We start from the raw sequence: 14785 nt of genomic DNA on the forward strand, positions 1-14785 counted from the left end.
CTAATTCTCAGTTGTTCCTATCAAAATGATGTCTGTGGTGGAAGCAAACCATCTGCTTCATGGCACTTCTATTTTTAAGATCTGCATTATGGCAGTTTAACACATGCAAAGTCACGTCAAGTTCTCCTCCCCCAGATGAACTCCAATATGTCACTGGGTCGTCCCATCAGCTCTACATTGTGCTAGTAAACAGAAACTCTGTCTCCTGCAGTCTGAGTCAGCAGCTGTACTGGAGCAAGACCTATCTTTAAGACTTACAGAATGTGTAATCTGATGTCGAAAAAACCACAGGAGGGTATTTGCCACCTGACTCTGGAATGAGCAGTGACCCTTTAGTAGGAGTTTCTACAAGTCTGTCTTCCAACACAGGGATGAAACCCTTTTGTGGCATTTACTTGACTTTTTCAAGGCTGGAAGAAACCCATCCACTTTTAACTATTTTTCTGGGAGTTCTGACTGCATGTCATTTTAAGACTGATGTGCAATGTACTTAAAAGTTTTGCATATCTGATAAGTAATCATAGAATCATAGAATCATAGAATAACGAGGCTGGAAGAGACCCACCGGATCATCGAGTCCAACTATTCCTATCAAACACTAAACCATGCCCCTTAGCACCTCAATGTGCATATAATTTTTACTTCCAGTTTTGTGATCCTTTTCAGTTATCAAGGAAATAAATACAGCCATTCAAATCTGACTGAGAAGCTCCTGAGGTGTGAAGAAACCTGACAGGAGCACAAGCAGACCTCAAGAAGCATTATGAAATAGCATGTTGACATACAGATGCTTGCATTCTGCATCCTGTTTGAACTTCTGGACACACTTTAGTGCTCTCCTGTCAGCACAGTTTATATGAATTTCCTTCTAGCATTATCATTAAATGTACTCAAAAAACACCCCACAGACAATGATTCTTGTTGACACTATGGGAGATGCTTGTGCTAAAAACCACTACAAGTATTTTCCTATTGTGGAACACTGAATGAGTGTATCTGAGTGGACAGTTTCCTTTTCCTGTTGCATCTTGATGGAAAAGATGGGTTTCGTGATGGCTTTCAACACAAATCTTTCCTTTCAACACAAGCTCTCTCCTTTATTTATCCTTTACGAGGAAGACAGCACAGATTTTTGTCTTTTATGCTCAAAAGGTTAAAGTTGCTTATACCAACAAGTGACTTCTCCTGGAAAAAAATCAACACAATACTTCGTTGCAAGTTATGTTGTGTGGGAGACTAGACAAAATGGAATTAGTAGCATTCTCCACATCTACAGGGCACAGCATGATCTTGTTAGAGAATTATACTGCCTCATAATCCTCAAACAAATAACATTATGCTATAATGGATTGGTTTTAACTTCCTAAGCAGGAGATAGTAGGTTTGCTTTTCCTATTAAACCTAATTTTAGTTTCAGCGACAAGCTAAATGATATATTGATGTATTCACTTATCCTTTTATTGAAGTTTACAGCTGAGAAAAGGAAACTTATTTTGTGAATCTGTTGGTGTAAACAAAGCTTACTCTCCTGATTCATAATTTATCATTTTATTCTTTTCTGCTGCTTTGAATCTGAGTATTGATGGAAGAAACTGTTGGTTAATCAAATGCATTTGCCATTCTTGCTAGCAAACAAGAATGAATTGTTAAATAGATGGTTTATTTCATCTTGCTATCACAAATAGGAAAAAATATTACTAGGTCAAATTAATCATGACTAAATCCTCCCCACTTCTTGCTTTTTTCTCCTTCAGCCCACTGGCAACAAGATTGACTGAGAAAGACCGTCATGACTGAAGCTTAGTCCTTTACCCTGCAAAACCTCTCCTCAATGTATAATAGTGATGTGAGAATGGTTTCAAGTCAATTAAAATTTTTATATAATTTTATTATTTTTTTTACTCTTCTTGTTCAAGGTTTCAATCTCTAAATGAAACATTCCCAAATAAAAAATGTTATAGAAGTGGATATTTAAAGAAAATATTGATATAATCCATTCTAAATTTAAAAGAAAAGTAATATTTTTTAAGTTAAAATTATTTAATGGATGTTAACACATACTTCTAAATAATGTTGATCTACTTAGGAATGTATGACTTAAATGTAAAATTAAAAGTCTCAAAACCAATATGCCAAGTACTTGAAAATATTTAGGCACTTTTGACTCCTAGCTATTAGCCTCTAATAACTGCCTTTGTGCACTGGAATGAAGCAATCTCCCTGCAAATTAAAAAGTCTTAAAGGCAAATACAAATAGATAAGATTTTACTCTATTCTGACTTTCCTGGACTTATCCTATCTCGTTGCCATACTCCCCAGTTTGTTTTTGCCATGACACTGTTTTCTGTCATATAAAAAAAATATGAAAAATGAAAATAAATTAATAATTATGCAGGAGCAATGTCTTGCTCATTTTTAATTTTTGTGGTCATGTTTTCTTTATGGTAGCTCAGTAAAATACGACCTCCCTGAATACTGCCATCAGTAGCTAGTTTGGTGAAAAGCTCGGTCTCAAAATACATTAAACATAGAAAAAAAACCCAGCATGTCCACAAAATTCCATAGATGGTTATATTTCATGATGGATCCCACTTTGACATTTTTAGTGAATTATGATATGTGTATCAAGGGCATGTCACAGAGTCTTCTGTTGCTTTTGTCTTTCCATTTTATCTTTTTCTTCCTCTAAAGAGTCCTCTGCTGAAAAATGTAAACTTATATGATGCTTATGCTTTGAGACTTTTTTCTACTAGAGTTACTCTGAGAACACTTGTACAAATCTCTATACACAGATACTAAGGAAGCAACTAATAAAAAAACTCAGTTACATGAAATGGGACACATCAAGTTCATTAATCGCTGCATGAGCCATGTACTTAATTATTTTAACTTCCCTTTATTTGCCTTGGAAATGCAGTATGGACAGGGACAGTAAAAGGCAGAGAATAAGTTTGTCATGTATTCAGCTGATATTGTGTGGAGTTGCTATCTGCACACAGAAAAATATACTCCATTTCATTACTATGTCTTATCAGTATCAAGCAGTATATCTGCCGTCATTTTTTTTTTAAATGGTTGATTACAGTTTTAAGTAAATTAGCTTAGAGCTTTAATGACAAATTGTGTAGCTGAAGCCTTTCAGATCCTTTTTGCTTTATGAGTCACAGCTTCCGAGACAGGATTTTGTGACACCCTTTCTAGGTAAGTTTTTTAGCAGCAACAACAGAGGCAATAACATTTTGGACATTTAACTGCCAGGTATCTGTAAAATGGCTCTTCTCTGGGGAGCTGAAAGGAATGCAAAGGGAACCATTAACTGTCTTGGCCGCCAGCCTAACCTGCAGTGGCTTTGCCTCTACTGTGGGAAAACTTACTGCAGTGTCACAGTCCTGTTACTATCAATTAGTGTCAATATGCACAAAGAACATCAACCAGATATAAGGCCAATGTTCCGGAAATATAACAAGCAAAATTGTGTTTTGCAGCAGAGCTGAACTTTCACTTTGTATGTGAAAGAGGATCCAGGAAAGGGGAAAAAAAAAAAAGCAGACTACTCTTACATCTAAATTTAGGGGTTTTTCCATATATGCTACTATTTCAGATAGGTCATGGAAACTCTTGAAGTCAGTGTTATGAGATGAAAGGAATCCCATGGTGACCTGATATGAACTCATGGAAGCCTGATAGGAGGATTTGGCAAGGAATGTGGAGGACCTTTTTTTATCATCCAATGGCTCCTTTTAACAGCAACTCCAATCGTGCTGTCAGCTGAGCAAATAAAATTGGCCCACTTCTCAGGCCTAGTATGTCCTAATATCAGAGAGCTGCTTTGATTTTCTGGCTCTGCTTGAAGGCTGCACATGATTCTCCCCAGAGGGAAAGTGGATCTATTGACCAGAAGTATTGCCCCTGCAGAGAGACCACAGACCTTCTCAAAGAAGTAGAGGATAGGATGTAGCACACAGGACTTCTGCTTGTAGTGCAGGCATCCTATTTTTTTCTGATCAAAGCTTAGAAATAAGGACTGTAAACCACTGGTTATTCATTTGTCTGTCTAACCTCTCCTCCTCCACAGCATTTCCCTGTGCTGTGCAGTTGTGCACCAGTGCAGTAAAAAAAATAAACATAACAACCTATAGAAACTGAATCTCATGAGATGCAGCTATTCTAGTTTACTTTTGATACTACTAACTGCTTCACATGGGTAACAGGGACAACACTGACATATCCTTGCTGTCAGTGTTTGCTCGCGAAGACAAGAATAGAGCCTGTAAATTGAGCACAGTTTGGTTAATATCATTAATAGTAATTGTGATCAGTTTTCTAGCATCTAAATTCATCAACATGACTGTAATGGCTGAAGCCTGGCTTAGAATCCATCCCAGGTTATCAGTATTTGTGGATCTCTTGCTCAGGTATACTGCTATATTTATTTGCTTATATTTTTTTAATTAATAAATTTATGTGGAAATGACCTTGCTATGTGATTTTAATGGGTTTAGGAAATTAGTTTTTGCACTATCTAAGGACATGTTGCTCAGGTTCTCAATGCGTGCAAATCAGAATCATTCTATTATTAATCACAATTTTGCAGGCCTGCTTAGAAAATAATAGTGTTAATTGCAAAATTTGTTATTGTTTTCCTGCACATTGTTCTAGACTAGTCCTGTGCTCTCCCTCTCTTAGAAAGGAGTAACGGATGCAACTTCTCACTAGTGGTAGAAATAATGCAGTATTGTGTACGATTACTTGAGACAACTCTAAATAATTCATCTTGGATACTGGGAACAATCCAGGTTAGTGCAGAGTTCTGACTGGGTTAAGATTATGCCTCATAAAACTGCTGGCATCTGAGTGAATTCATTTGGAGCTAACATCAGCATTTCCATATGACACTGCATTGCACCATTTTGGCAAACTTTGAGGCCCAAAGACTTCAGTCATTACTGGGCAGCAGACATAGGGGTTTGAGAATCGGATTTTAAGGTTAACTTTTTGGTTAAATCCAAATCCAGTGCAATAGTCCCTGCTAAACAGCTTGGATACTTGATGTGCTGTTGGTGTAAACTGATGACGACCCTTTCCAAGGATGATGAAGCTATTATTTTTTGTTACATCTACCCTGGAAAGTGATAAAGGAAACATCAGATGACTCAGCCAGAATTCCTTCTGATGACACCAGTTGCAACAGTATTCCCTTTGCAACCCTCACTCCTTTCAGTTTACTTGCCTCTTTGGCAGAAAACATACCCTTGAACAGTGATTATGCAAGAGCAGTTCAGAAGCGTCACCCTCTAGTAAGACCTAAATGTCTTTTACAGAAATATTTTCCTAATCTGAAAATAACCATGGGAATTGCCTATAAAACAGCAGCTCTTTTTCTTTCAGGTATTCTTCTACAGAAAGAAAATATATACATTAAGGTGGGAAAGTTGTTTTTTTTACTCAAGTGCCCATACCATCTTGAATAAAAATAATGTATTTTAAGAAACAAAACCAGAGACATTGACCTACTCAAATTTGTGTTTTCATGATTCCACTACATGGTGAAACACCTTCATACCCTCGTGGCATTTTCCAAGTAGTGTTTGGTCTTCAATTCCTGGCTTTTAGCATCTGAGATGTTGACTGAAATTCTTGCTTGTCTGTTTACACAGTCTTCAACATATTTTTTTCCTAAAAAGAGGACCTGAGCTTGTCTATGTTTTATTGATTCTTCTTCTGACATGCAATTAGATTTCAAAAGAATGTAATGCAAAGCTACCACCTCAAACTGTCAAATCATATCCTGTGTACTTTTTCTCAGAATTGTAAGCACAAGGTTTTTACTATAGGCAAAATAATAATAGATAATATGCAATGGAGTGCTTCACAGATGCAACATTTAAACAAATTGGTAATCACGTTATTTTCCTTACTGCATTGTGTTTTTGCGTCAGGCAAACATATTCTGCCCTATGTGTACTATTGTAAAATATTTCTGTAAAATATTAATAAATATTTTTAAGAGTGCTACTTAAACCTGTTTACTCATTAAGGTTCCATCTTGCCCAAACTGGAGGTCTCACTGTCCTTTTTTTTGCAGGTACATGGACTCACACTGGTACATGGAACTTGACTGGACAGCAAGAAGATACAAATGAAACCTTGGATCCAGTAGCACAAAGGCCTGCATAACCAAGCCAGAATAATCCTAGATATAACTGATGTGATTGAGCTAGAAAACACCTCCAAAGATCATTCTGTCTCCCTGCCCAAGAGAGGATCAGGTCTACCTGTGGTAATCCTCACATTTTATCTAATTTATCACAAAAGACCTTAAACTGGAGATTTTGTGATTGCCCAATGCAATCTATTTCAGTGTTTCACTACTTTTATTGTTAGGAAGCTCTTCTTGACATTCTAAATAAAGTTTCCTTGTTGAAATTTAAAACCATTCTATTTGACCGTAACAGCATGCACATAGAACATGTTTCTGGGGAGGCAGATTACTAAGATTTTCCTCTCTGTCCTCTTATATAGGATAAATAACCCTAGTTCTTTCCATTTTTCCTTCTAAGCCATGCTTTCTAATCAATTATTCATTCTTGTTGTTCTCCTCTTGATGCTGTATTTTGCCCAGTTCCGGACAGAACATCCCAAACAAGACTTTGTCAATACTAACCTTCCCTCATCTTAAAGATCACACTCATGGTTGTCTGATTTTCTTTTCCTACAACATGACTACTGATTTAAATTCAGTTGGTAATTCAGTGTAATTTCTACCACCTTTTATAAAGAATGACTTATTTACACCTTTCTGTGTTATCTAGATTATTCCTATAAGCAGTAAGACTGGTCTTTTTCTTACAGACATGCCATATTTTTCTCCAGGTAATTTCTTCAGATAATCAAAATTATTTTGGATTCAAAAGTAATTTCAGATTTTTCCAATCTAATTTTGACTGAAGATCTAATAAACATATTCTTTTTTCTCTCATTTAGAAATTATAGTGAAAATATCAAGCATATATCTGATAAGCTTCACTAAATACATCCTTACATTTAAAAGGTAAGATGAGAGAACAAGCTGTGATAATTTATCCCTGAAACAAGAGGACAACCAATAATCAGACTATAAATCAGGTACAACTTGGCTTTTCGCATTCTTCTGAGACAGTGTAATCAACTGCTACACTAGATATGAAATGGAGTGCTGTGTAAGTCTTTTCATGGAAGGACCAAATTGAATGCATTGGGATATTAAGTTCAGTTTTTGTGATAGTGACAAGAAATATGAATAAATCAACATTAAAAAATTAAATGAAAGAATATGAAGGATATCACAAGGCTCCTAGAGTATTTTTAATGGTAAGGTTTTTTGAATGAAATTTGGAGAAACCCTAACCACCGACGGGGTTTATATTAAGAATATATACTGAATTTTGGTCAGAGATCCAACCCTGAATGTTGGCCATAGGACAAAGAAATCAGGGAAATAAAAAAGACCAGAAAGTGATATATGAAGTTTATTGTGGTGTTTTCTCCCAAAAGGAAAGAAAGATTCTATTAATTTTATCCTAAGGAAGAGAAGGTTTAACAGTGAGCATATGTTTGAGCAGTAGAGCTTTACAGAAAACTGGACAGAAAGATGTCACAGTTTGATAGAGAGACTGGTAAGATGTCTTACAGAGATTGGTAAAGATAGCAATGACAGGTTCAAGGTGTGGTTATCCAGTGAAGTGATTTACCTGCATAAAATTATTTTATTCACATTGTGAACAAAAAATAAAAGGAGTAGTAATAAGCAGCTGTTTAATCATTGTGAAATTTGATCCATACCCATTGAAATCAGTGGAAAAGATACATTGACACACGTGATTTGGATTAAATTCCTCAGGGTATGCCACTGAAACATTATAGGATAAATTAATACCTGGTGCAATTTTTTTAAAGTAAATTGAATTTATTGTAAGGATCTGTTATGTTAGATATATATTCATTCATTCATTTACTCATTCTTCCTTTCATTCATTCAAATGGGATCTCAGTGTACTGTTAGAAGAGTGCTTACTGGAAAGAGACAGGAAACGTGCACCATAAAGAATATTAGCTAACAAGAGATACGGTTTCAAAAATATTTGCTCCAGTACATATTTTTAAATACCTTTCATAATTATGAAACTTAAAAAAAAAAAAAAGCTGGAAAAAATGTCCCCATACACCATCAGGGGAACACTCTTCATATTCCACTAGATTTGTGGTTCCTATCTGATGAAAACAGCACTGAGCTGGAACAAACAATGCGTCAAGGATGATTATGTAACATGAGATGAAGAAATATTTCTCAACCCAGTGCCAGGAAAGCTACAGGCAATTCTTCCAGAAGTCACATGCTTTCTAGTGGGATTTTTTTTGCATTTCTGTTTTTGTATCTTGTACAAAAGGGTAGCCCTATTTCGGAAGTCAAGTTGCAGGAGGAAACAGCCAATAGAGAGGATCCTTTCTGTGTTTGTGAATTCCGGTTGAACCACAATGAGCACATTCTTCCTTCTCTCTTTTGTATGTGTATTTGGAGTTTTGTTCTTGTAGTAGTGAAAGTTAAACGGATAGAAAAGGATTAATGGGGACATTGTTGATCTGACCTCTGGTAACCATCTGAAAACAAACGAGGGCCACTAGATGGACGCTGCCCTAGCTAGCCATATGTGTAGTGTACAATATCTATTTTCAGATGATTTATTCTATACGGTATTCTATATTGTTATGTTTTGCTCATATTATCATTAAAGACGCTAAGTGCCAATGGGAGACTAAACACTGTATCCTAAGAAAACAGCAGATAAATGTCTGGGGAGAAAAACAAAGCAAAACAAAAGAAAACAAAATAAAACAAAGCAAAACAAATCAGGGATTTTGCATAGTAGCATATAATATGTCTGAAAAGTAGTGATAAAATGATAATTTAAATATAATTCAAAACAGATTGCTATGAACATTGTGCCAGTTGCAGCTATCCCAAGCTGGCTACAACACATCTGCATGAGGAAGGAGGAGGCTGAACAAATCCTAAACCTCAGTGGAAAATTCAGTCAGTCCACAGATGGTTACACAAGGCTGGCAGAACTGTCACATTAAGAAGTTCTGTGCAACACCATGGTCTGCAGCTAGTTCCAAGCCTCAGCTATGCAAGTCATGGCTGTAATATGGAACAAAAACTATGAAAATTGTTTTAAAACTAGAATCCTTCTGTACTGGGATGTATCCACTGATTTTTATCTTGATAATTTCCAAGTTTTATACAAGTTTCCCTTCAATCTGTGAAAGTCTTAACTAAGTTGTCTTAAAATATTGCCATATGCCATTTGAGACTTCAGCATTTACATAGTCAGTAATGGCCGGACCTGACACTGGACCTATGAGAGAAAATCTTCTTCCAAAAAGGAAAGCCTGATGCAAGAAGAAAATCACCATATGCTTGTGCTTTGGAAGCTGAATCTCACCTTAATGATAGAATTCAGATTACAAAAGCAAGCACCTGTATTTAGGTATCTAGGCACACAAGACATCACTAGGACACATAAGTTTGGTTAATCACTCTTAAGTTTCCAGTGACAGTAGTGACCAAATCTCAATTATTTACAATGAGAGTTTAGGTGCATATTTAATAACCGCATAACTTGGTTTTGGTGCCTTGATCTGACAGCTAAATCCTACCTTAAGCTTCACAATCTGGTGGTATTTCTTACATTAATTTTGCCACCAAAACATCAAATTCATGTAGAAGAGGCTGATATTGGGTTGAAACCAGAGATATAGTGAACGACAGCTTCAGGACAATACTTGAAACAAACTTATTTTTACCTATTTTTCTCTTGGGAATTACTTACATGCTACAAAGTAAACACTAAATATTAAGTGTCGGAGAGCTACGTCAAATTTGTGCTTTAACTCGTTCATTTGCCAAGTAGGTAAACAAGATTAATCATTTGGAGAATTTTGGTTTGTGTTGAGAATATCTTTCCTTTCATTGTTCTGTGTTCTCTTTTATGGAATGACCTTGAACAGTGTAAACAAAACACAAGACTAAAATGATACTTTTATTCTCTTCAACTGAACTCTAAACCAGATGGTGGTTTTGATTCACGCTATAATCTGTATAAACAGTGGTAGGATTTTACAGAAAATTCCAGGTAGTTTCCTCCCAGTTTTGCTTCTTCCTCTTTTTGCTAAATATTCTTTACTTATCATTAATGAGGAAACATATCAAGACAGATGTGCATTGTCTTTTATCATGCTAAATTTAAATATACACCACTATACCCTGGCTCCAATCCCACAAACTCTCCAAAAGATATGATTGAAGTATATAGGCAGCTTTTCTATTTCATTTCTTTCTTCTACAGCTGATGATCCAGTGGCTCAGGGAAGGATGGTCACCAGACAAAGAGACTTGCTTAACTTCACAGACAACCTGCATACATCTGGCAACGATAAAAAGCCAGAAATTGAAACAATTTCCAGAAGGATGTGTTAAACATTCTTTATTGAGGAATAGATTCAGTTGTTGTTTTTGTTTCATTAGTTGTTTTCTTTTTAACCTAAATCTGAGCATATTCATGTTCTAAGGACTTGAAGGCTACAAGCACAAAAATCAGAAAAAAAAAGTCAGATTCTTCTCTCAGTTGTAGTCTTATACAGGACATCTGTATTGAATTCAGTAGATTTACAGGCAGATGTAAACTGAGACAGAATCTCCACTGTAGAATATTAAACCCCTAGATTAAATGTTCTTAGCATATTTTGAGTGCTTGTGCATATTAGCAAATATAATATTTATTTAATATTTTCTCTTAAAAACCATATCAAAAGTACCACTTGGTAGCTGGTATAATAAACCAAGTTTTCGCAATGAAAGTACTCATACCTCCCTTACAAGAATAGGCAGGAAAGGGAGCAGTCTGTCATGGCTGAGTCGAGACCTGTTGGTTAAACTAAAGAAGAAGAGGGAACTTCACAGGCAGTGCAAGCAGGGACGGGTGACCTGTTGTGTAGGGATGAAGTCAGGAAGGCCAAGGCACAGCTGGAGCTCAAGTTGGCAAGGGAAGTAAAGACTAACAAGAAGGGCTTCTACAAGTATGTCAATCAAAAGAGGAAGGTCAAAGAGAACGTACCCCCACTGATGGATGGGAATGGTGATTTCATATCAACAGATGAGGAGAAGGCTGAGGTACTTAACCTTTTTGCCTCAGTCTCAACCAATAACCACTCTCCTCATGCCTCCTGGGTCATGGGACAGCAAGATGGTTACACGGGAAATAAACCCCCTCCCACTGTAGAGGAGGATCAGGTTCATGACTGCCTGATGAACCTGAGCATATATAAGTCTATGGGACCTGATGAGATGCGTCCCAGAGTCCTGAGGGAATTGGCCAATGGGGTTGCCAAGCCACTCTCCATGATATTTGAAAAGTCATGGCAATCGGGAGAAGTCCCTGGTGACTGGAAGAAGGGTAACATTGTGCCCATTTTTAAAAAGGATAGAAAAGACAACCCTGAGGACTACCGAACTCTCAGCCTCACCTCTGTGCCTGGGAAGATCATGAAACAGATCCTCCTAGAAAACATGCGAAAGCACATGGAGGACATGTAGGCGATCAATGGCAGCCAGCACGGCTTCACCAGGGGCAAGTCCTGTGTGACCAACCTAGTGGATTTCTATCATGCAGTAACCACAGCAGTGGACACGGGCAAACCAACAGATGTGATCTATCTAGACTTCTGTAAAGCCTTTGACATGGTCCCTCACAACATTCTCCTCTCTAAATTGGAGAGATGTGGATTTGATGGGTGGACAGTACGGTGGATAAGAAACTGGTTGGATGGATGTATTCAAAGAGTAGTGTTCAATGGCTCAAAGTCCAGAGGGAGATCCATAACAAGTGGTGTCCCTCAGGGGTCTGTACTGGGACCGGTGCTGTTTAATATCTTCATCGATGATATAGACAGCGAGATTGAGTGCACCCTCAGCAAGTCTGCAGATATCACCAAGCTGAGTGGTGCAGTTGCCACAGCAGAAGGATGGGATGTCATCCAGAGGGACCTGGACAAGCAGGAGAATTGGGCCTGTGAGAATCTCTTGAGGTTCAACAGGGTCAAGTGCAAGGTCCTACACCTGGGGCGGTGCAATCCCCATTTTCAGTATGCAACGGGAGATGATTGAGAGCAGCCCTGCAGAGAAGGGCTTGGGGGTGCTGGTCAATGAGAAGCACAACATGAGCCAGCAATGTGCACTCACAGCCCAGAAGACCAACTGTATCCTGGGCTGCATCAAAAGAAGCGTGGCTAGCAGGTCGAGGAAGGTGATTCTGCCTCTCTATTCCTCTCCTGTGAGACCTCATCTGGAGTATTGTGTCCAGTTCTGGAATCCTCAACATAAGAAGGATATGGAGCTGTTGGAACGAGTCCAGAGGAGGGTTTCGAAGACAATCAGAGGACTGGAGCACCTTCCAAATGAGGACAGGCTGAGAGAGTTGGGCTTGTTCAGCCTGGAGAAGAGAAGGCTCCAAGGAGATCTTATAGCAACGTTCCAGTACCTGAAGGGAGACTACAAGAAAGCTGGGGAGTGACTGCTTACAAAGGCTTGTAGTGATAGGACAAGGGGCAATGGCTATAAATGGCAGGGGGGGGCAGATTTAGAGTGAGAGTGGTATGAGTGGTGGGGCACTGGAACAGTTGCCCGGACAAGCAGTGGATGCTCCGTCCCTGGAGGTGTTCAAGGCCAGGTTGGATGGGGCCTTGGGTAAACTGATCTAGTGGGATGTCCCTGCCCGTGGCAGGGGGCTGGAACTAGATGATCTTTAAGGTCCCTTCCAACCTTAATTATTCTATGATTCTATAATGCTTATAGAAAAATCTTCAAAAATAATGGCTTCCTTTTTTGAGCCTTGTGATGGTGTGTCCAGCAATGAACTGCTTTTCTGGGAAGGAAAAAAAGGATAGAGAGGAAGTATAATCTAAATTCGCGCTGCTTATTTGCTACTGTTGAAACATTTGTTTAAGGCACGGGTGGACGAGGTGCTGAGGGATATGGTTTAGTGTTTGGTAGGAATGGTTGGACTCGGTGATCCGGTGGGTCTCTTCCAACCTGGTTATTCTGTGATTCTGTGATTCTGTGATTTCACACAAAAGGTGACTCTGTGCAATAGCATGACTAACAAGCATCACTGTTGTGTGCTTATGGTTTTTGTGGGTCAAAGGTAAAGGTGATTTCTAAGAGGAAGTTAGTTACTATTAGTTTTCCTTCTACTTTACCCTCTATCTGGATCAATTGTAGCACTTCATGTAAATATTGGGGTATATTACCCTCTTTCTCTAGGAAAATCTGTTCAGAGAAACCAGCCCATAGTGAACAATAACATTATTGTTATTTATGTGCTGATATGGTGTCCAGTTCAGATCTCTTCCAAGCATTTTATGTACATTTGGGGGAGAAGTCGTGTTTTCCATTTTCAATACTTCAAGCTAAACAAAGTGAGAAATCCCCACTTCACAAAGAGGTAACAAAGCATCTTGTGAAGAGACTCATTGCTGAAGCAGTGAATAGGCTCTGACCACAGTATTTATATGAGGTAAAATACTTCAACAACAGTTGTCCTCCAAGTAGAAAAACTCAGTGTGTTGCCACAGTACACTTCCTGCATAGTGACACGGAGCATGAACCGATATCTCCTTTGGAGATAAATATATGAACTTGTTTATTTCCTTAACAATGGTATTAGGGACATCCCCTGTAGAAACTGCAGGATGCGTCAGGTAGAAGATTTATATGATGTTGTCTACCATATATCTTCCTATGTATTTGCTTTTTGCATACTAATTCATCTCTGTCAGAGAGAGAGTATTCCAGACTTGCAACAGACTAGAATAGTTCTTCTGTACTGCTTTTATTTAATGTGCAACATAGACAAGTGTTTCCTTTTCTGGGTGCAAATATGGAATTCCCCCGGAACTACCCTGGCGTGAAGACCAGGATGAACAAAATTCAGATGTACATCAGTAAACATAAAGATTTAATCGTTGTAATTTTCTGAGTCCTACAAATGGCCTGTATTTTGTGAAAGGTCACTTAGGTTTGAGGTTTCAAGGTTGAGTACTCTGCAGTGATTGCTACCTAGTAGAATTGTCAGCCATGTTTTAGGTTCCTAGATGAGTGAAGATAATTAGAAACCTGAAAATCTAATGGTCTGAAGGTGTTTTATTTTCAACAATTATTTGAATACTGTGCTTGTCTCACTCTTATACTGGAGATAACCATTCAGCAAAACTTTTCATTACCTTATTCATGTGTAGATGAGTAAGAAATGTAAAAACACATGCAGTGAAAAAAGTTACTTTGTATGTCTGCAATTCTACTCTAATACCAACTTCTGTTCGCTCAGAATTCTAAAGAAATCAGTGGAAAAATATTTTCTATATTATAAATGAGCATACATCACTGACTTCTTGTGAATATTAAATTCTAAGTGTCACCTTCAATTAATTAGTATTTTATGTTAAAAAATACAATTTCACCGTGATTGAATATTTTTTGTTTCTTAAACATGCCAGTATTTCAAAATCAGAGCGATACTGAAAGGCTTCTTTTCCAACTCCTCTATTGATTGGCCAGAAACAGATAAAATGGAATTCAGAGTTCTCCCTAAGGAAGTAGAGATGCATTCAAAATCTCTCACTCCAGCTAATAGTTTGTTATGCAAGAATGAAATCAGAAAACTGACTGAATTTATTTGCCCTTTCAAGGACA

The 14785-nt window shown here is 37.7% G+C and overlaps 1 long non-coding RNA gene across 5 annotated transcripts in view; it reads left to right on the plus strand.

Moving 5' to 3' along the window:
* LOC138716815 (uncharacterized) overlaps positions 1-14785 on the plus strand; it is a 60603-nt gene that overhangs the window by 17745 nt on the left and 28073 nt on the right. For 3 of the 5 annotated variants that reach the window (XR_011336738.1, XR_011336745.1, XR_011336742.1), the window contains exons 2-3: positions 6086-6280; positions 6985-7051. This is a non-coding gene — a long non-coding RNA (uncharacterized lncRNA). Of the gene's footprint in view, positions 1-4738; positions 4797-5388; positions 5424-6085; positions 6281-6984; positions 7052-14785 lie in introns of those variants that run through there. The other 2 variants (XR_011336750.1, XR_011336747.1) reach the window with 2 other exon arrangements.

This window comes from Phaenicophaeus curvirostris, chromosome 1, assembly GCF_032191515.1.
Source record: "Phaenicophaeus curvirostris isolate KB17595 chromosome 1, BPBGC_Pcur_1.0, whole genome shotgun sequence".
NCBI classification, from domain to species: domain Eukaryota; kingdom Metazoa; phylum Chordata; class Aves; order Cuculiformes; family Cuculidae; genus Phaenicophaeus; species Phaenicophaeus curvirostris.